Source organism: Melanerpes formicivorus, unplaced genomic scaffold, assembly GCF_026170545.1.
Source record: "Melanerpes formicivorus ecotype bairdi unplaced genomic scaffold, bMelFor1.0.p_v2 SCAF_6, whole genome shotgun sequence".
Classification (NCBI taxonomy): Eukaryota; Metazoa; Chordata; class Aves; order Piciformes; family Picidae; genus Melanerpes; species Melanerpes formicivorus.
This window is the reverse complement of record NW_027142358.1, coordinates 10654100-10678007: the sequence shown is the minus strand read 5'-3', so window position 1 is coordinate 10678007 and position 23908 is coordinate 10654100. Positions and strand designations below refer to the sequence as shown.

General features: G+C 39.2%; 1 protein-coding gene across 1 annotated transcript in view; it reads right to left on the bottom strand.

Moving 5' to 3' along the window:
• EXOC6 (exocyst complex component 6) overlaps positions 1–23603 on the bottom strand; it is a 121393-nt gene extending 97790 nt beyond the window's left edge. The window contains exon 1 of the mRNA XM_068139655.1: positions 23532–23603. The gene's annotated coding sequence lies outside the window, so the exon portion shown is untranslated. The remainder of the gene's footprint in view (positions 1–23531) is intronic.
• Between the last annotated feature and the right edge of the window lie 305 nt (positions 23604–23908).

Sequence of the window (23908 nt, the reverse complement as noted above, 5' to 3'; positions counted from 1 at the left end):
AAGGTAATGTGAATCATTGATCACAAAAGGACTTCACAGATAAGGAGCAAGTGCTGTGCTAGGTGATTGTATTATATATTAACAACTTTCATGAGTAGTTTTTGCTGATTCATTTGGCAGGAAGTGAGCTGCCAAGAGAGATTTCTAGGGGAGGAACAATCAACAATATTTTCATATAAAATAACCTCCAGTCACTGTATTGTTCTCACAACATTTGATAATGAATGCTTTCCCGTTTAAGGAAAAAAAAACATAAATCACAAAAACAAAGGCAGATCTGGTATAGTGTTACACGGCTATAAATATGCATACAGTTGGCAAAGTAAGGGAGGGGTCTGATCAATTAGAAAAGTAGAAAGCTGGTAAGTACTTTTTTTTTTTTTTTTTAATTGCTGCACAGCTGGGAATTAAAGATACAGTAACTGCTGCTCTTCTTGGAAGAAAAAAAAAGCCTGTACACACCTGGGATTTCTTCTAGAAAGCTCTACTTGGTTTCCATTCTGGAGACCAAGACTTTCGGAGACACCAAAGCTGAACCAACCATACTGGGGGCTAGCACCATGATGAGAGGCTGTTAGAAATGATAGGGAAGCTCAATGCTTCAGACATTGAGACTGAATCACCAAGCCAGCCCCAAGCCCACCAGCTGGTCCCCAGCACACACATCACTGCATGGTGGCAGCTTGGCCCAACGATTGATACAGCTATAACAGCAGCACAGCAAGCCAAACCAGCTGGTCCCTGACACTCTGCTAGGGTGAGGAAAGGTTGATGGGGCTGCATTACATATGTTTCATTACATATGTTTCATTATAGCTAGTCCACAGCAGGTTAACATAGTGAGCCCATAACTCCTGTGCCGTCTGGCCCCTGCCAAGGACGCTTTGCCCAAAATGCCAGCTAGGGTCATTCAACTTTCTTAAACTCTTTCATTGGTACCACTGATACAAACATGCCAAAAAAATTACAAATGCCTATAACTAATCCAGTTATAATTTGATCTGTGGTGGGACTGCACATACACAACACATATTGGGACAACATGGTAAAGAAAATAGGGTGGGAGAAAGAGCCACAGAGAGTAAAAGATGCAGTATGTCCTATAGACACTCATTGTAGGTTCTGCAATACCTGAATAAACTGAATACCAATTAGATGTTCAAGACCAGAAGAATAGCTCTTTAACACAGACTTTCCTATTACAAGGTTTTCTGCAGTACTTGCCCATAAATGTACAGTAACTAAAGAGGGACACATTTAGGAAATAATCTATTAGAATGACAGATAAAAGTTTTAAAGAAATTAAAGGGGGGTGGGGGGTGGGAAATAGCATCCCTATAAAACAGGAGTTGTGGATTTTCACCCAGCACAGCACCTGGCAGGGTTCTGGTTCAAGCATCTTCCTTTTTTTTTTTTTTTTTTTTTTTTTTTCTCATTATAAAACATGTAGCTCTTCTCTGGCTCAGGAAATACTAATTAGGCAACTATAGAAACACACTGTTGCAAAGGAAAAGTGCCATGAAGTCAAGTGCTATGAAATGTCATTGAATCATTCAGGTTGGAAAAAATCCTTGAGATCATCATGCCCAAGCTATTCTACCATGTTCACCACTAAACCATATCACTGAGGGCCACATCTAAAAGACCTTTAATTTTATTAATTTAACCACACATTACCACAAGAGAAAGCACAAATTAACAACATCACACCAGCCACACTTATACAAAATTATTCTAAAGAAAATAGTTTGAGATATTTTTGTTAGAACATCTTGGAATCTTGTGGTAGGTCAGCAAAATTAATTAGAATAGCTGGAGCCTGAAGTCAAGACACAGCTTGGATAAAGTTAGCACAAAGACAGACTTCAGAAAATGTTTTAAAATATCAGATATTGATACCAAAGAAATACTCACACACGCACCTTTGCTGATTGATCTCATCCTGAGAACACAGACCTCACATCTCTCAATAACAATCCATTATGTGATTTAGGCTGTTCTGATAACATAGCTCATCCATGTGACAACTCAACCAACAAGTAACTACAGTCTGACCCACAAGCACTGCAGGAGAGACAAGCTTAAATAATTAATCATGGCAAAACACAGATAGGGGGAGCTTCGGAAATCTGTGGCTTGAGAATCAGTTGTTACTAATGTAAAATACCTGAAACCATTCATATGCAAATACTGTAACTTAACAAGATAATGAGAACAACAAAATTACCAAACTGCAGAACAACAAAAGACATTCAGCAGTGTAAACAGATTTTAGTAATTAGAAATTGATTATTTAAAGTCCAAATGATTATTTAAATTGTATTTCCACTTTGCGTACAGCAATAATCCTGAGATATAGAGAGGTATTGGAAAAGATCTCAGGAAATATTATCTATTTTGTGGTATTAATAATAAATGCAGAGATTTAATGCCATTTATCTCAAATTACCCAGGAAAGACAGCAGAGATATCTGGGTCACGTTAAGAATAAAAACAAAGCTCTTTGTTTTTACACTGGGCAGCAAGGGGGATGCATTGAAAAGGATTCATTCTTTCTTTCATTAGTGAGAGAGGTAGATACATTCATAAGACAAATCAATAAAAGAGATACATAAGATACAGTCTATGGAAAGTAGGGTGATACCAAGTCTTCCCCAATACTGGGAGGATTCAGAGTTGTACTGCATATAGCAGTTCTAAGAAGTTGAAAAGGAACCAGTTACCTGCCTTAAAAGATTTGATAATAAAAACTTGAGGATATATTTATTTTCTCTCCTCTTACTTCATTGATAGTAGAAGAAACAGTCCTGCTGTCAGACAATCCTATTATTTATTTTAAAACAAATAGGTAGTTATCAAATAAATATGCATGTCTTTTCTCTCTATTAACAGGCATTAGAGAAATGCTCTGAGATGGGGGTTGGACTAGATGATCCTCTGAGGGCCCTTCCAGCCCCTAACATTCTGTGAAATGTTTAACCATAGTGGGTGTCATTTTATAAAAAAATTTTCACCTTCTTCATAGATTCCAAGCAAAGAGCTAATTTTCTTAGTGACTAATTATGCCTGGAGCTACTGTCCCACAAGAAACTTGTATGTTAGCTATTGCCTGCCACCCTTCTCACCTATCTCTCAGTCTAATGTAAGCTTTACATTTACAGTTCCCTATTCTCCTTAAAACCCATGTGTCACTTTTAGAAGTTATGAGCCCAGCAGCACAAATTCTGTCACCTGAGAAGTAGAATTATGCATTATCCCCATGACTTCTGCAATATCATAGGGGAACATTTACTCAATAGAGACACACAGTAAATTTACTGAGTTTGGTTTTTCTTTTTTCACACACGCAGGTGTTTTCCTTGTCCAAGACAAGCTATGACAGACTTGGAGCCCACCACAGACCACTGCCCAGGCACAATAGAAAGGAAATCTAGCCTTAGCTCTGAGTTTTCCTGTGTGTTTAAATCAGACACTTAGTGATTTTTTTTTTCTTTTTTAATTTAGGGTTTGAGTTTGAATAGTACTTTAAGCACTATACTGTCTCCTTAATGTTTGGAGGGGATTAAGTTCAGAGTTCATTGTGTTGTCTGTCATTTTAAAAAGATTAGATAATTTAGTTTGGCTCCTACTGGCAATGTAAAAGTCTCTGTATTTATTGACTGTCTGGAGTCATTATCAAAGCCTCTAAAACCAATCGACACCTTGTAAACAAAAGTCCCATTATTTTAGTGATCCTGATAAGACTTACATTTTATCCACATTTTTGTTATAATTGATTAAACTCTTTAAGTTATTCCTACTGTAACAAGTTATGTAATAAATGACTACAGTTAGCAAATTAAGCTTTACATTGGTTTGAAAAATATGTAACCCATCCTATACTATGCCAGCTCTCACTTGTAGTTTTGGGTTTGTATCAGAAAAATTCTGAATGTTTTCTAATGTTCTTCCAGGTAAAAAGATCCTTTCAAAGATAGGAAATGATATTTTAAACTTGGGGATTTTTCTAGTCATTACTAGTAAACCCAGAAACAATATCATGTGAAAAAGTGTAAGGTACTAACATAATAGATTATGTAGCAGGAAAGTTCTGCACCACTAGACTGCTACTATATAATTATTGACTTGTATGAACTATTTATTTTTCAAACAGCCATACATAAGTCAAGTTGAATTACAGGTCCAGACTTTGAGGAATCCTTCCAAAGAGAGGACTGAAGGTTTTTATCTGGTTTATAAGGTGTCAAAGCTAAATGTCAGGGCTTTCAACGGAACAATCAGAAGGCAAATACTGCCAACACCAGCAGTCCTGTTGATGGTGTCCCAGGACTTGCATTTTTAAGTCAGATGCTATAAACACAGCAATGCACTTCTGAAATAGAATGGTGCATTTCAATGTCATTAGTTAGAAAAAGATGGACTGTTAAATCACAAAGCATAACTGGCAAAGTAAGTTCAACTTCATTTGAGAATTTGGGTGTAATTTTTATAACCATACTATCACAGCAATGTTCACCAAAATCACATAAGAAGGTAAGTTACGGTACTTAGGAGAGGAAAGAGCTTTTCTTAGACCTGACGATATAGCTGATTTAAAAACACCAAGTTTCTGAATACTCACCTTACACCGAGCACATCATGTAGGACTCTGACATAAACTGGTTTTAAGGAAAGCCTGTTCCTACTGAACTTCAGCTCACATTGTGCTATGTCATTTTTGTGGTAATCCTTCTGCTGAATTTTTGTTTGCTGACAGTTGATAAATACTTGCTACTGCAGATGTTAATCAAACGGCGTTAATAAATCAAATTACTTTGTTGAATCCTCATCTGTTGACAGTGCCAACGTATCCTCTAATCTATGACAAAGGAATCAATAGAAGCACATAAAAACATTACCACTGTGGGACAATATTGATTTTTTTTTTCTTAGAAATACTTAACTTAGCTCCTGAACCAAATCATTAAAATCAATTGAAAGTCTCCCATTGACTTCACTGGGCTTTAGTTCAGGTATTTAGACTGACAACTCTTGATTCAGGTGTAGTTTTTTAATATTTGCAGGTAAAGCAGAACTGGGGGCCTCATCCTTAATGGCAAGTTTCAGACATGCCTGTGATACAAATAACAAGGAGGACCCCCAGGAATGGTTCCATTGTGTGGTTTGTTCCAAAATACAAATTTAGAAGGTCTGCAAGATAGGCAAAAGTGCAATTTCCTATAATTATTACTACTCCAGTTTGTGTTTCTTGGTTTTTCAAACTTAAATCATCTTTCATCTTTTTATTTGGTCATAGTTAAACACAATGCTTTAAGTAATGCCCCTTCCGATTAAACTAATTTCTCAATGAATTTTTGGCCTTCAAGGTAAAGGTCCGTGTAATGGGATTATAACCATAACAGCTACACAATACCATCATTAAGGGTACTTCAGTTGCATTTACTTTCCCAGTGACTGAATTTATTGCTACACTCCAAAGTCTCTATTCAGGAAAAAAAAAAATACATTTAGCTCAATTTATGGAGCTGGCTTTGCCTGAGAGAGATTAGAACTGAAATGATTAGAGACAGAATCAAAGAATTCCATCTTTTTAATTGGTCTGTTAAAGGCAAGAGCCCCTAATACAAATATTTAACTCTGTTGTTGAACACTGCTGCTGAAGTCACAAAGAGGAAATTTATAGGGAGCTCCAAAGTCACTTGTCAATTATTTTCTTGGGTTATGACTTCTCAAATTGCTGTTTATTGCCAATAGCACTACTTTTCAACATACACAGGATTCATGGGATTAGTGTACTGTCCTGGTAAAGATGGTTAATCTTCACTTTAAATGAGATATTGTAATTGAACCCTTTTTCTTTTTGCATAAGAAGTGCCTTTAAACAAGGTTAGCTATTTTTGTACACAATAATGAATCTCTAGCTAAAAAACCTTTTTGGTCAGGTGCCAGGCTTGCTTTGTTACCTGCTGTTCTCAGTAAATTTGCAGCACGAGGTGAAGGGCGAAGATAAGGGGAAATATTCTAATAAGAAAGAAGATACTAACAAAGTCTGCTTAAAATTCATCAGCATCAATAGGATTAAAAATGGGAAAGATATTTTTTAAAAAATAAAAATCTCTTGGCCACTACATAGATAGTTCAAATCCAGCAAGTTTAGTGTCTTAAAATGTCATTTGAACTTTTGGAGGCGGGTTAATACATTTGATAAAGTCCCTTTCTCTGTGTGTGTGTGAGTGACTAAACTGAAGGACAGAAAACTTTAGCAGAGAGCTAGAGACAGGAGTACATCTCAGTTTCAGGAGGAGCTCTGTCAAGCAAAATTAAAGAATGCTCATGATTCACAATGGGATTTGCTTTGTCAGAGCCCAAACAATTCCAAAACTTTCAGAAAAATAAGGGATCCAGGTTCCCTGCCTATTACTTTCTTATTGCTACTGATTGCCAGATAGCAAAAATTTTAAGATCACTTTAAAGAGCTGAGTACAACACAGAGCTGCTTATTGTTGCAGTCTTTTAAAGTCCCTTGCCTTAGGCAAGGGACTTTGTACAGAGTCTTTCAGTTCTCCTTCCTTAGCTACAGGGGTCATTGCAGCACTGTTTGCAGGATGAACATACCATACTTGGGCATTCCCAGAACAGACTTTCCATTTATGTAGGTACACATTTGGGAAGAAGATACACATGATGCTCTTTTAACGTTTTCTTGTTTAGGTTAGTGAAATATGGAACCCTTGTTTGGTATCCTTGGCTGCTCTCACTGTCAGGATACAGCTAAGTTCTACTTCTGTAAGTCAGCAGAGGCTGCACTTATGCTAGGAAACTAATTGAGGCTGGGATCTTTCTGTAGCTCTGTGGGCAACTGGCACAGCTCGGCCCCCATCCATGCATCTAGACAACCTCTCACCCACTGTACATCACAGTATCACAGTATCTCTAAGGTTGGAAGAGACCTTGAGGATCATCGAGTCCAGCCTGTCACCACAGACCTCATGACTAGACCATGGCACCAAGTGCCATGTCCAATCTCCTCTTGAACACATCCAGAGATGGTGACTCCACCACCTCCCGGGGCAGCCCATTCCAATGATGAATGACTCTCTCGGTGAAGAGCTTTTGCCTCACCTCGAGCCTAAACCTCCCCTGGCGCAGCTTGAGACTGTGTCCCCTTGTTCTGGTGCTGGTTGCTTGCGAGAAGAGACCAACCCCTTCCTGGCTACAATCACCTTTCAGGTAGCTGTAGAGGGCAATGAGGTCACCCCTGAGCCTCCTCTTCTCCAGGCTAAACAATCCCAGCTCCCTCAGCCTCTCCTCATAGGGCTTGTGCTCAAGGCCTCTCACCAGCCTTGTTGCCCTTCTCTGGACACATTCAAGTGTTTCAATGTCCTTCTTAAACTGAGGGGCCCAGAACTGGACACAGTACTCAAGGTGCGGCCTAACCAAAGCAGAGTACAGGGGCACAATGACTTCCCTGCTCCTGCTGGCATATACAGGCCAGGATGCCATTGGCCCTCTTGGCCACCTGGGCACACTGCTGGCTCATGTTCAGGCAGCTGTTGATCAGCACCCCCAGGTCCTTCTCTGTTTGGGAGCTCTCCAGCCACTCTGACCCCAGCCTGTAGCTCTGCATGGGATTGCCGTAGCCAAAGTGCAGCACTTGGCACTTGGACTTGTTGAATGACATCCCATTGGACTCTGCCCATCTGTCCAGTCGGTCGAGGTCCCTCTGCAGAGCCCTTCTACCCTCTAACTGACTAACATCTGCTCCTAACTTGGTGTCATCTGCAAATTTGCTGATGACTGACTCAATCCCCTCATCCAGATCACCAATGAAAATGAAAATGTTAAAGAGGACAGGGCCCAGCACTGATCCCTGGGGGACGCCACTGGTGACTGGCCTCCAGCTGGATGTGGCACCATTCACCACCACTAGTGGCCATATCAGTATAGCCTCATTCTTTCTGACCTTTGGGAACCAAGTGTTTTCTGTGGCCATGATGAGACAAGACCAGGCATTGCAATGAGGAATGATGATTTTTACAGTTGACAACTGCCAATAAAATAAAACAGACTTAGCAGGCTTGTGCCCTGTCCCATTGTTCACCCTTATGGATGCACCCAGGCCGATGACCATGGGCTCTGTGACTCTCCCTGAGATCCAGATGCACCTAGGAGAGTGATGTGACCACTGTTCCCCACAAATACAAATTTTCAAAGGATCAGAAACTCAGCAATCTACCAACAGGCACCATTTCTCAAAAGATGAAGAGGGAACAATTTGCTGAGGATGCACCTTCACATGCCCTGGCCCTAAATATCCCACTAGGTCAAGAACTTTCTTAGTAGCCCAGCACAAAGCAAGAGGGCTCTCCTCCCTCAAACCCACTGCAGAATTCAGCCATGCAAAAAGAATAAAAGATTTTCCCAGATGTATTTAAAATCCCCCCACCCAACAGTGGTAGACACCTGTGAAGCAGGGGCAGGAAAGGGAAGCGGTAGCAGAAGCACAGCCCCCTCCACACTTGGTAGGGAAGCCAAACTTGCAGGACGGCCACCCACAACACACCACTGCTGCCTGGCCAGGGCATGCCTCAGAGCTGAATTTGGCAGTAGTGTGGTTTTCCCAGGCTGAAGGATTCAACAACAGAGAAAGCACTCTCTCTGACAGGTCTCTTTCTAGAAGTTCTCATTTTCTCCATTAGAACAAGTTATTTGGTTTCATATTGAAAAAAATAATGTTTGGTTTCTTCTGATTTCTATCATAAGAATCTATCATTAGGAATGATTACAGAATGCTTTTTGATTTTATGTGACTGCCAGGAAGCTGCAAAATGACTTCTCAGTGTCTTTGAAGTGTGCCTGATGTGCCCAAAAGTTAATGAGCAAATTCATAAACGTCATTAGGTCACCAAATGCAAAGAAACTGTCCCTTTTTCCAGAAAATTGTGTGATCTGCTTTTCCCTTATTTTAACTTACTGATTTTGAGACAGTGGGATTCACATTTGTAGGCCATTTATCTGTTCTCATTGATACTTGTTAATTTTAATCCTTAAATTTCTTAGGAGGACAACACCAAAGCACGTTATCAAATTCAGAAATGCCTGGTTAAGAAAGTAGAAACGTCATATTTCTTCTCTCCACTCTTTCTGTATTAGGCAGCAGCTGAGATCTCTTCTACCAAAACAATGTAGTGACACTTCTGAAGAGCTGTGAATGATTGTTAGCATTCATCCAGGGCATTTTGCAAATATTTCTGACAAATAATTTCAAGATAAAACATTCAGACTGCATCAGTAATATAACTAGTATTAAATACCATCCTTCACCTACCTTTTTCACATAAAAATTAGAAGTTGTTCTACCTAATTTTATGATGCCTGAATCACTGATGTCCTAGCAACTATTCATGCAACAATGAAGTCATGCCAGCAGATCCCATATTTGTAAGAATTCACCATTGTCTGCACATAGAGTTTTCATAATTCTTCCTCTCCTATAAATTAGAAAGTACAGAATAATGAATCACAAACTCCAAAAAAGAAAATTTGTATGCATTTTCAAATGTATTAAAGCACCTCTCATTGAAAGAACAAGTTCAGCCTTCTATAGATTAGAAGGCAGATTAGAGGAGTTTAGCAAACAGGCTATGGTAGGTACATAGAGCTGACATCTTTTAGGTGAGACCAGAACGATTCCATTCTGCTAAAGTCACTTACAGGTAACATGTGCATATTTTAATTAGATTATTTTCATAACATACCTGAACACAATTGTGCAAGTGGGCACAGCTGGCATTTCATAGCTGGAAGGAAAAAAAGGAAGTCCTACACTGAATATAATGAAACATAGCAAAAGAATTACATCATTCTGGGTGGTGCATTTGTGTTTACCTTCTGCTAATGGCACAGTACAGCAGACCTGGTGAAGTATTCCTCATTGTATTTGCTGATTAATTTAAGAATCAGTCACTCACTGACTAGTGCCAAGAATTCAGAGTTGAGGAATCCTGAGTTGTCTCTCCTTATGGCATTTATACGGTTAACAATGGCCTATACACATACACTCAGCCAGAAGTTGTTAAAGTGCTAAGAGATCACTAGACACTCCCAATTTCTCTAAGTCTAGACAGGCTGTAAAGAAGAGAGTGTTTAGCAGAATCCAGGCTTTCACAGACTCAGGAACATCCTTTCTGACTTGTGGCTGAAAGCAGAGATATTTACTCCAACAGGAGAACCCCCAAAAAAACCCAAAAAACCAAAACCACCCACCCACCAAACCTCCACCCCTATTCCTCAAAACAGCTTTACAAGAAGATTTTGAAAGATTTGGTGTGAAGAACAGAAACTTTTCTTTAGTATAAAACCTCACATTTTCATAAATCAGATTCTACACAACCATACAGATATAAGTCTCCTTCTTCCTATCAGTACTTTAAAACAGAACAGGCCTATCTAAATCAAATACAATTCATCAGACAAGGACAGTAACCAATAACTGTATCTGCACTTTGGCAAACATTTAACTAAGAACAAGCTACATCACTGCTTCCTAATATCTTTTGTCTGAAGATGGACCATGGGATTTGATGTAGCCTTAACGTAATAGCTGAAGATTCTTGTAGCTGAAGAATCCTTGCCAACACCTTACTCTGTTACACTTATTCTATTCATTTGTAAACAAAAATCTACAGAGAGAAAAAATGGCAAATTAATTGATTCACTATTCCCTAGCCTAACAGCATTCTCTTCAAATTGTTCAATGAAGCCAAGGTTCATTGGACCCATGTCTACCCTTTGAATAAGTCCCATCTTTCCAATGCGCTGTCCTCTTTTGTATCTGGAATAGGATTCTGCATGTGCAGGAATGTCAGAGTAAATCAGCAGAAACTGAGTTTCTAATATGGTAGCTGATCTACAGAGCCAGGATCTCTAAGCTTAGAGTCAAACTTGGAGCTAGAGAAATCATATATACATGCACTGCCCAGTAAGCCATACTGTTAGATAAAAGCATGATTATGCTTATTGCTCAAGATTTGCTAACCTTTATGTCTTAAAACAATTTTTAAAAAAATTAAAAAAAAAATAATTAATGCCTTGCTGAAACTAGTCCATTTTCAGTAACTCCCTGTAAGAATCCCACTCAGGATGGGCTGTCTAGCACACCCCATTCCAGGACAGCTGGCTGGGAGTAACACCACCACAACAGACACACGCATTGACGCTTAGGACAATATACGTCTCCAAAACCAAACACAACAGCTTGATCTCCAGCAGGCTAAAACAAGATAAAAATAATGATTTGAGAAACAAACCCAAATCCTAGGCTTATTTAAACATGACAGCATCTTGTTGTTGTTTTAAAAGAATCTCTGTGCTTACAAATGGCTCCGACCACCACAACATCCCAGCATTGCAGAACCTTAAATAAACATACTGTGCTCCTCTGAGGTAAGGAGACATCAGCTGCTTTACAGATGATAGTGTAGACTGAATTTACTAAATAACACACCCAATGTTAAATTGCAAATGAGTGGTGAAACAGAAAATTGAATCCAGATTTCCACTATTACTCTACATCATTGGGTAAGTTCAGACTTGATCAGGAAGACTGTGATCACATATATCTTGGTTAACCAGCTGTGTTTAAGATTTTTTAAAAAACAAAATACATAAAGACTGTGTCCTGTGCTCTATGTCATGGAGCATACACTTCTAATCAGGTACAAGATTCCCTAGAACCAGATTTATCCTCTGTTGAAAGCACAGCCAACAATTTACACATTGTATAGAAGTTCCTCTGCATACTACATTGTAATTGCTTCAGCTTTCAAAAAGCAACAAATTGCTACTTTAGGTGTTGTTTTTCTGTTTAACACCATGCTCCCAACAAGATGAAAACAGTTTGTGGTAAATATAATAGCAAGCATCCTGAACAATAGCAATTAGGACAACAGCCTAAATCCCGTGGTGTCTCTGGAAAATGTGTGAATGGTCTTGCTAGTGTAGTGATAAGAAGTTTAAATTACCATGCATTAGCATGTGGGACCTCTACAGCAGCTCAAGACAAGAAATCATCAAGTTGGTGCTTCTTCATCCTGGTTGACCTTGGCTGAATTTAAGCAGGACTTTAAAGTTTACACCATCTTACATGCTTTTCCAAGCAGAGACATAAGAATCAGAAACAAATATAATATAAATAACTAATAAACCAAAGCACAAACACACACACCCCAAACCGAAGGAATTGCATTTTAAATTATTATCTTAATTAGGAAAGTGGATCTAGTGATTCATATAATCATAGGATTGTTAGGGTTGGAAGGGACCTCAAGGATCACCTAGTTCCAAGCCCCCTGCCGTAGGAAGGAACACCTCATGCTAGATCAGGTTACTCAGAGCCACATTCAGCCTGACCTTAAAAACATCCAGCAATGGGGCAACCTGTTCCAGCATCTCACCACCCTCATGGTGAAGCATTTCTTCCTAACATCCAATCTGAATCTACCCATATCTATTTTTATTGCATTCCCCCTAGTCCTATCATTACCTGACCCTCTTTGTGGATGTACTTCGCTCCTGGGCACGGAGAAGGTGATTCAGTTAATTTTATCTTTCATGCCCACTAGATTTCACAAGCCACAGACTGTCAAGAGAGGCATGTTCAGTGACACTTAGAATGTCATCACTTACTTGCACATTTAAGACTTTATAAATGAAAAAAAAAAAAAAAAAAACAACTACAAAATAAACTCAACCCAAACAAGCCTATTGCATTAATCAATATATGCAACACAAGCGCCTATAATTATAAACATTAAGATGAGATCAACATTACCAAGATAGCAACTGCCAACGTCTCTTTGTCATCCCTCCACCCCGCCCCCCAAAAAAGGCAGTTGAGTTATAGAGTGCAGTTTTAGGGTGTGGTGTGAGGTTCCAAAGACCAGAACTACACAAAACTTTTATATATCACCAAATGTGTGCATGTGAAAGCTATATAGCTGATTAGTACCTGTAAACTTGATTCACAGCACTGATTATCCATATTGACTAACAAAAGCAGGGCTTTCTCCCCTGCAGTGAAAATGGAAGCATTCTTCACTGTGTAACAGCATGCATTTTCTTCCTGCACAGTACTGTTACTTTCAAAGCAAAAGCATTTTGGAACAGCAGGACAGTTTCTAGGTGAAATCCTGACTTTCACTTTTGCTGTACAATCAAACCAAAAGAGAGGGGGAGAAAAGTTCAGCTTCCTTTTTTAAAAAACAACAACAAAATCCTTGCTTTTAAGTGCTTTCCTGTTTTCTGGCCAACAGTGAGAGTTTTTTTTTCTCTCCAAAGGACTGACAAGGCTCAAAATTACAGCACAGAGCAGCACGTCCTACCCATTTCAAAATTTTCCTTAGCTCCCCTGAGTGATTGCTAGAACTCACACCACACCGCCTATGGAAAAAATAGTGGGAAGCAGCAACTGAAGGCAGGAAGGCACAATAAGGTGCCGCTTTGGGTTGTCTTGACATAACAAGATAGTCTGGAAAACAACAGAATTAGAAGGGGTCTTTTTTGTTTTCCAGCTCACTCTCAAGGATTGACAGGAAGGAGTCTACAGGGTCCACCACAAGCTCAAGTCATCCCTACAAATACAGTCTCTGGGGTCCCTTCCTTTAGGTCAGATGGCTTCTGCTCAGATCACATGACTGACTGGCTCCCCAGCAGTTGTTTGATGGGATTTGGAGTAGTCTCCTAATCATGTTCATCAACCCATACAGCAGCTAAAATACAGAGAAGAAAAAAAAAAAAAAAAAAAAAAAAAAAAAAAAGGGGGGGAGGAAGGGGGGGGGGGAAAGGAGAGAGAGAAAACACCCTCAATCAGTTTCTGCCCCTGTTCTATTAATAGCACTTTTTCCACCAAGAGAGAATAGACTTTTACTTGTCTTTTACTGCTGAGTAATTTAAAGTTCGGGTCGGGGTTTTTTTTCCTCCCCTTTTTTTTTGTATTAGCAGATTTATTAAATAGCACGTTACATCAGGTATCTGAGAGTGGATACCAGCTGAACCCCATACTCTCAGTTTTTCATCTATCATGTGATTAAAGCATGCACCAGAAGTATGTGGAAAGGAGCAGAAAGCTGCAACTTCTCTGACTGGCAGGCAACTATCAAGCTCTGCAATAGCCAGACACTTATCAGCTAACATGAAACCGACTTGTGTTGAGTAAAAGGGCCAATACAGTTAAGTAAGATACTGCAAGGGGCGTGGGAGAGGGTGGTAATAAAACCCAGAGTTGGTGTAGAGGAGCTGTTGCTTAGAGCAGAAGTTTGAATAGGCTTCCTGTGGCTGCCCAGAAAGACTAACATCTGGCAATGCAGCCTGCTATACAGAAGAGGGAACTCCTTTATCAGAAAATAGAAACATAACCACAAAGGTGGGAGAGCAGGTCCAGAAGCTGAAGCCAACCTCCCACAGTAGCTGTTGTTGTTATTTATTACAGCCTTGTTAAAGATATTTGACACGTAGCTGTCTAGATAACCATCTACCGTTTCAGATTTGCTGGAACCATAGCCAGCTGCCACCATATGGATTCAGAACTTCAGAGCATTTTTTTTGTAACACAAGCAGGCACCACAGCAGCACACACCAAGAGAACCTCAGCTGGGTTTGGGTGGTTTTTTTTCTCGATTGTGCAGACAATATTTTTTGTTTGCCTTTTTTTTTTTTTCCATACACTGCATAGTAAAAGCTGGCAAACCATGCCACTTTTTTTTTTTTTTCTTTTTTAAGTGATAAATTTAAAAACAAGAAGTGAAACTGTGCAGATACCTGAAACTACACCAATTCTGCTAGCTTTGCTACGCTACCAACAGAAATAGTCCTGTCCTGTTTAGATAGACTTTGTTTTGCTACATGACCGCATATGCAGCAAAGTGATATCAAGTCCTGAGGGTCCACTCCTTTGATGAGTTAAGCACACAAAGGCCCACATTTTGATGCAATCTGATATCATATATTTAAGTCCTAGACAAACTGCAACTGTGAGGAAGTGATAAACAGAACTTCCTGCACAAAGCTGCCTGAGATAACACTTTCCATGGACTGGAAAGAAAAAAAAAAAAAAAAAAAAAAGAAAAAAGAGAGAGACATGATTGCTACAGAACTAAAAGGGAACTGTTCTGCCCTTAATAAATAACCCTTTCTTTTTCACGTGGCTATTGCAAAAGCCAAAGAACAAGTGACTAAGATTCAGTACCCTACAGAGCAGTTCTACTCACGAATTTCTGAAATGATTCTTTGAGGAACTGCACTTAATTCCTAGCTCCAGATTGTGTTCTCTCAAAGGCTCCAGTGCTGCACCTGGAGCCCTGCAAATCAGAAACATCCCAGTTAAAATTTTTATTCGCGTTTTAAAGAAAGTTCTAAAGAAAGCTAAACTAAAATGTTTAGTCAAATGGAGGAACAAGGAGGGATTAAAGAATAGGGCTTGGACTGTCTTCAACAAGGGAAAAATGGTATAGGAAACATGATTAATTCCTTCTTATGGAATTTCTTCTCAATTTTGCATCAATATCACCTCAAACTCCAAGAAATTTAATGTATTTACTTTGAGTTCACTTCATGAACTTTGGACAGCCAAGTTTTCCTCACATTGGATGTCATGGGGGAAATGAGCTTCAAATATGAGGATTTAATATGCATCAAAAGGGTCTTTGGAATTACAATTTAGAGAATGTTTGAAATATAGAGGTATTTCTTCATATACAATCTGACTAGAAGACAAAATAAAAGTCCATGGAAGTTAAAGATCCAAAGCACAGGCAAATCAACTGAAGCCTGGAAGAAATTCCACGTGTATTTCTACAGAAGTTCACCTACTATGAAAATATCTGCTCTGACCTCCAGCAATGATGTCCTAGAACCATCTCCAACATTGAGTCCTCCTTCTGGGATGCCAGAAGTCCTTCAGACTCAGGATGTTATAACCTGTTGTAACATAAGGAAAGGGCCATTGTTAACTTTTGCCTGTTCTGTGCATTTCTTTTTGCACATTCTGTTTGTTTTGTTTCGATTTTTTTGAGAAACTGAGCCTGTGGAAAAAGTCAGGAGAGACAGAACAGCTGTGTATTAAAAAGCAATCAAATGCTACCCACTGTTGAAGAGTATTAAAACTTCTGCTCCTGTTGCAAGTTTGTGAAGGAACAGAGAAAACATGATTGATTAAATGAATGTGACAATGTTTATTCACACATAAAAACTGCTAATATCTGATATTCTGATTATATATTATATGTTCTGATCCCTTTTGGACACCACACATTGCTAGCCAGATCTGAACTTTACCATGAGCCACATAGCAAGCTATGATCTGTGTTGAAGATGCCGTTTGCTCACCTGTGCTGAGCCCAGGCAAACCAAACCAGAGCTACACAGTGCTCTTGGCCTGTGAAACATAAATCTATTAAAAGCAAAACCAAAACAACACCTTTTCAGCAATTTTTGTTTTCATGGGATAATTTCAGAAGGCTGGGTTAGAGCACAGCCACACCAGTGGTGGAGCAGCCACAGCTGTAAAGAGTGTCAGGCAGGAAGGAGAAAAGGAGAATCAGACTTTACTCTGAATACACTGTAAATGTATCCCAGTGGCTGCTGATTACTATGCAGTCAGAATAACAGGCTGCAGAAAATAGCAGGCCTAAACCCAAGATCTTTCATGCACTCAGTAGATGCACCATAGTAGGAGCTAATAATGATTATTTTTCTGATAGCCTCAACCACACAGATGGGCAAGGAACCAAACAGTATAGATAACTATAGTCTTCTTATGATTTAAGAGACAGTAACTACCATAGTGTCAGCAACTGGTAAAAAGTTTTAAAATTAATTATGAAATGCACAAATGCTTCTCAATTGTTACCCATTTGCATTGTTTCTAGAACAGATTGCAAATATGGAAACTTGCTTCTTTTCAATCCAATGCAAAACTGACCGCTTTTCCTTTAATATTATATATTTTCTAATTTTATTCTGAGCTTTTCTGCATTCCTTTCCCTAGAAGGATTCCTCTTGCAGGTAAATTACTGTAATCAGTTAGATATTAATTTGTATTTTTCAGGAGAAAGATGTTATTGAATAACAATTGATGATGCTACTTCAGGAGCTCAAGAGCTGCCTCTTCACCTGGGAATTATGGTAGAAATTATTGAACAAATTTTTATCATCAACAAAACAAGCTTCATTTTCATTGTGCTATGCTATCTTGAGAGCAATATGTAGTGTAACACTTGAGTGAGTAGTTTATTGTGGCTTAGATAGCCTAGTGATAAGCACCTTAGAAAAAACAAAAATAGGTAGTAGAACAAACTAAGTAGCAAACACTGTCAGTCTCCTCCTGTTTTAGCGTGAATACAACTTGAAGTTTTGACAGTGGTGGTAATTTCATAATGGGCTTGAGCTCTTTATCTTGGCAATGAATGAATAATTGATTTTTGAATTTTAAAACCAGGTCTGCTGAGCAGACACTTGTGAGTGCAGTAAGAGTGCTCATCTGATGCGAACCAATGGACAGAGAAGTCCTGTGCGTCAGCAACCCATTTTTTAAAACAAAATGTCACTTAAAAATGACAAACAGAAAAAAACCCAACATCTGATTTTGTGCTGCAAATGGGACACTGTGCCAACTTTGCTCTGCATAACAAGTCTCAAGGAGCTCTCCTGGGAATGTTTATATTGTGTTTCTTTCCAGGCTTCATATTTGCTTTGAATTGTGACAACAGTTTGACCGTTTTCACGTTAAAAGCTTCCTGCCTTTGTCATGAAAGGAGCTTTTCATCAATATCTATAGACAACAGTCAAAACAGGAATTAAGGAATTCTGCTGCAAACTTTATGAGCACCTGTGTGGAAGTGATTGTGCCCTTTTACCATCCCTATGTCCCCCTTCAGTCCATTACCGTAAATCCTACTGAGAGTGAAGTACAGGGGAGTCAGGCTCAAATTCCACTACTGCTGCCCACCTGGGAGGAGGCAAGGGACAAGCAGAAGGCAGTGAATGGGTCTGGAAGGACAAAGAGAAGTGAGGAAGAGAGAAGGGCAAGGAAAGGGACTCTGGGTGCAAGGATGGCAGAAGGGCTCTGTTAGAATGTCTCTTGGAAATGCCTGTTTCATACCCCAGCTTGTTTTGCTGAGCACTTATAGTTATGAAGGTTCTTCTTTCAAATATAATCTAACAGAGGTTTTCACAATGAGCTGCAAGATCTGTTGTGCTAATCTTAATTGCACATCTCAGAGCCCCTAGAAATGCAGAAGAAATACTCACAATATAAAGCTAGCTATACCGTCAGTCACAAAAGATAAATATGTATCTCAAACTTGTTGGGAAAATATTATTAATTTTCTGCTCTAGAACAAGAACTTTAACAAGCATGTTCAGATCCTACTACAGTGTGAAAAGTAGCCAGTCTAAAACATTTTAAAGATGTTTTAATGTACATAAATACACACACTTGTGTGTGTTTATGAGATAATACTGGACATGAAGAACCTGCTATGTGTAATCATGTATCAGTTCTGCCTTTTTTGTATATTTAGCACTATAGAGTGGATTACTGGTTTTACCACTCTCAAATCAAATTATTCACATCCCAGTATCTTGGAATATATTGACTCCTACCTACGGAAAATTCTGCTGGAAAGACAAGACTGCACAAGAGTGAAATAATAGCAACTGACTAGGCAGAAATTACGGTGTCTTTCCCTGCAAAAATTAGTTACTTCAAAATTTCAGCACAATTAAGAGAAATTGGAAAATATGATTCACCTTTTAGATTGCTTTAGTAGAGTAGCAAGTAGACAGAACTTCCCTTTTTTTTCAGAGGGCAGTCAAAGAGTAATTATGCAAAGTGTACAATTCTAAACAGCTAATTAAACAGCAACCCACAATCTTTACAGCTGAATAAGCTGCTAAAAAAAAAAAAAAAAAAAAAAAAAAGCCAGAAAATCTGTGCCTTGTATCTTGTATACAAGTTCTTAAAGTTAAAAATCTTCAGTTATTCTACTGATTCACCTGTCCACATACTCCTGTGGCTCTAGATGCTCTATTTCCTAATCAAGACAGTAAAACATGAAGGAAGCAAAAGGGTAATGTGAACAACTGAACTGTGATACAACTTGGCTCCCTGATAATCTTCATTCAGGACTGAAGCCTAACCTAAATTATATCATACCCAAGAAACAGGAGCATCTTACACCTTTCTTTTATAAACATAAGTTTGAGTAGGGTTCACATGCTTGAAGAGACAAGGCAGGATTTCCTGATGAAAGATGGTTTATGACCGTTTTCTTTGAAGTAAACATCTGGGACCATGCAATTCCAGTGGTTGTAGAGAACTACTCAGCACAGTGTGAAAGTGTATTCCAAACCCAAATATGCTCAGCAGACTGTATGAGCACTTCCTAAACAGTGTCTTTGTTAATGTTGCTACAGACTGACTCTGGCAAAGGCAAAAGTAGTGGCAGGGTTTTGTTTTGATGCCTACTTGAAAAGTTCCAGGATTCTCTGGATTGATCTGTCAAGCGCAATTTCTTTAAACTTTAGTGAAAATCTACCAACTGTTGCTATAAGAGCCATCTTTCTGTCGTTTTTACTACTTTTTTTTTTAAAACCTGAAGAGAACTTGAAGCAAATTAAGTCTTGGTCAAGCACCACATTAGTCCCATCACAGAAGGTTAGCCCCTCAACTGTGTAATTGAATGCCTTTAGCTGTTCCTTCTGCACACTAATGGACACACTTAACTATGAAAAAACAACCATCACTACTCAAGAACTGCTTTAAGCAGGAACAGCATCTGCAGCAATTTGTTTTAAATCAAACATGGAAGTGTTTCTTTCTAGTTCCCATTAGCGTAGGTAGTTGTGTACATTGAACAAAAGCTATGAGTATCACGCAAACAGGCAACTAAAGGACACAGAACATTCAGGGAGGGGACAGGAAACAAACAACAATCAACAACAACAACAAAATCTTAGCATTCTCTCTTACTTTACTAAGGAATGCTAATATCTTATTTGGATTAGGGCAACTACTGATTAAACCCATCATACCAATTTCCTTTCCAAATATATTATTTACATTTTTCTCTACCTTTGCATGTTTAATGACTTTATGATGCAAAACTTCCCATCCCATTGCTGTTGGGATATATACTTTCAAATAGCAACAAAATATCTGCAAATATACAATATTTCAGCAACAAAAAAAAGGTAATTTAATGGTTTTCACATCTTTTGTGACAGAAATGCCATTCTGGATAGTGGTCACTATTATTGGATTTTCACTTGAACAGCCAGGAATGCTGACTCCAGTACTTAGCTTACATTATCCTGTTATCCAGGAGCAGGGTCCCCAACAGTAGAGAAAACTATGTGAGACATTCTTGATACTCTGTTTAACTTGCTTTACTCTGTCTCTGAGGTGTTAAGTGAAGTCTGTCACTATCCCAAAAAAGTTCCTTAACTGTGGCTTTCACAAACTTATATATCCCATTTATCTTCCAGTTCACCTGGGGATCACAGAAGACCTCAGCTGAGTCCTAGCTTTGAATTAGCTTAATCAGAACACAGGGCTGAAGTGCCAAGTTTGTTCCAACTCTGGAAGGGCACAGCTCAGGCAGGAATGCAAAAAATTACTGTGTCAGAGCATGGGTTAGACATGCTTCCCTTCTACCACCTCCAGCCAGATAGATAGCCAGGAAAAGGCTGACCATATGATTCCTGTCAATTATTGGTTTAGTGTGTCACTGAATTTTGGCTAACCTGTAAAATCAGATTTTTTTTCTGTGCTAAGGCTAAGATGCACGCTTAACTAAAACATTGTGAAGTTATGTGCCTCAAAGGACTCACTGAGGTTACCTAACATTACCTGGAGAAACTTTGCTGAAACAGGTTTTCCAATAAATTTCAGCTAATCTTCATGCACGCTATGACTGAAAGAGTCCTGCCTCTACTCAGAGGTGTGTTCTTACCGTGTCTCTTCTTCAAGCATGAGAAGCCATTAAACTACAAGGCCAGTTAGCTAAGGAAACTTCTGCTGAAAATTAACCTGAAATAATACAAAGTGGTTAGTTTTCAAAAGCATGAATTTTGACCAGGTGTATGGGAAGGCACTGACCAGGGAAACATAGGCTAGAAAATCCCTTTTGGATGGAACTTCTTAAAGCAACACTGAAACAATCAGAAGGGGACTGCGAGCTGTCACAGGACTAGCAGGAGGATTTTGCAATGATTTAAAACTGGGTTGTTCTGAAATAGTACATGGGTCATATGCTTCTATATTGCCTCCTGCTGAGGATGCTAAAGAGATCAGCAAAGCTCACAAACAGCTCCTTGGTGGGCATTATCACTCCTGTTTTACAGGAATGAGGATGTGGACAGAGCTTGGATCATTTACCTGAAGAAAAAGGCAAGTCAGTTGAAGACAGACAGAAAAACAAAACCACTGATCCTTGATTCCCACCGTGTTAATTAATAAATCAATTGTGACCAACATGCAGAACATTAAGAAATGTCCCCAAGTATTTGCTAGTGAGTTAGGCAAATGAGCAGCTGTGTAGCCACACCAGTGCTTGCTTGGCTGCACAGGCAGAGAACAGCAGAGCACATAGGGTCAGCACCCATGTGGCTGTGCGCTCTGGTAAAGAAGGTAACCTCCAAGTCTGATAAGAGCAAACAAGTGTAGGCATCTCAGGAAAGAAACAAGACAGGATTTAGACATGCAGATTATAACAGCATGTTCCTGAGGGTGCATATTGTTGGCTGCTCTCAATCCCATTCTGTCTGTGGTGGAGCTCTGCACAGGACATTGCTAGTCATGAGATACAGGAGGGAGCCATTATTTTGTCACCTCTATCAAACCAAGAAGAGTGTACATAGCTCCACAATGCCTGTTGTTAAGTTATACCATTCCCAGCTCAGGAAAAAGCCCAACTACAATACTATTGAAGGAGGTATTTTATTCCACTTCAAAAACACATTATTTAAGGGTAGAACAACCTTTGCCATTGTTTCAGAACCTGTATGAAGACATGCAAAAGTATAATTGCAGCCCCTAGTGTTCCTTTGAGCCTTATGGAGAAAGCAATGCTCTACGTCACTGTATAGACTAGTAAAAAATCATATTAGCACCCAATTGAGTATAGTTTCTGGCCCTGCACTTGTGACTTTCTTTTACACCGCTTTGTATTGACATGAATGATGGTGCACACAGCAGAGTAACAGATACTCAGATCTCACATCATAAAAACACAGTTACTAGTTGTCTGTTACATATTATTTTTCTTGTGGGTTTGTAACCTATGTTACAACAGGTGAAGACAATGCCTCTGCCCTTGAAACCATGAAGGCTGCAAAGTCAACATGGGTCTTTGAGGTGACATCAGAGCGGTAGCAAGAACTGATAAGCACAAAGCAACTGGGTCCACCGAGTAAGATTTGGTATGTACTGACTTGCTTCACCTGTCCTAAATACTGATAAAGGTGCTTCCTTTTGGAGAGTTTCTCTCAATCTAGAATGTACTAAATTCTGGTTTCCTTCTCAAAATTTTCCATCTAACAATACCCTCATTTCTAATATAGTCTTACTTTTAAAAAAGGTCCAAACTCTTCCTTCAGCAAGCTCCAAATAAGCCTGGTTTCCTTCCTCTAGAATTTGTCAATGTCTACTGCTCATTTTGGTAAAATATAATGTACAAGAACAATTTGGCCAGAACTGAGGCATCTAAATTTAAAATGCACAATCCATCCCTTTCTCCTAACATTAGGGGCAGATTTAATTTCCCTGGCATTTACCCTGTTTAGTTAGATCTTTCCCCGTGCAACCCCTAGTGCCTGCCTCAACATATCTTAGATTTCTGGTCTCACCAGTTGTCTAGCTGATGCTATGAAAAGGCTTGCTTATGTTTAGATTTTTTTCCTCCCTATAACCATTTCTAACCACTAATAGAGAGGCCATTTTATTGAGCCAAGAAGTCAAGAGACTTGTCAGAATCTGGTGTTTCGTCTGAAAGGAGAACACAGCAGAACAACGCAATGGCAGCCAAGGAGGACAGGGACACTGCCGTGCAACAGACCCGTGGGCCCTGGCAAAGCACTGCTTCAGGGGATCTCTGTTCAGCTCATTCATAAGGGCTCATGCTGGGCATAAATCTCTGTAGTCGTTCTTTTTGCACCTCAGCAGAATCCATGGGGTGGGAGTAGTGACAAGGATGGGACAGAAGTTATGTGGAGAAGAACAGTAACCTGTGGCCTTGGTAAACACCAGTTCAGTTCTTCACCACTTCCGAAACTCCAGGGGAACACCAGTCTGGAGATCCTAATCAAGGAAGCATCTGGATGTCTGATTTTAAAGCTAGACAGCCTTTTCCAAACAGCTGCCATGCTAAATGCTTCCTCTCAGTTCCTATACCAGGACATGCATGATACTGACCTGCGACATTTAGACAAAATAAAGCCATAAAAGAGAGCTGAGTGATGTTTAAACCACTCACCAGGCCTAGATTTCCTTTGGTAGTGACAAATGTCAGGAGGGCTTTTCCCAGACAAGAACAGGAGCTGGAAATGAAGGCTTCAACTTCTCCTCAGTGCCACAGGGTTTAGCAGCTGCTTTCTTTCTTTAAGCTTCCCACTGCAGGTGCAGGCACTAACAAACAACATGGAAGAAGAAACAATAACAAAACCACAATTTGTATTAATCATGGAACCTTAAAAAATAAAATATAAAATGAACACTTAACAGTAACAATTTCCTGCAAGGATTTCATCTGAATTTTCTGGAATTGCCTGTACCAAATTTTTCACCAATATTTGCTACAGCTAGATTTCAGATACAATATCACAAATTCAGAATAGACCTAGAAACAATGGA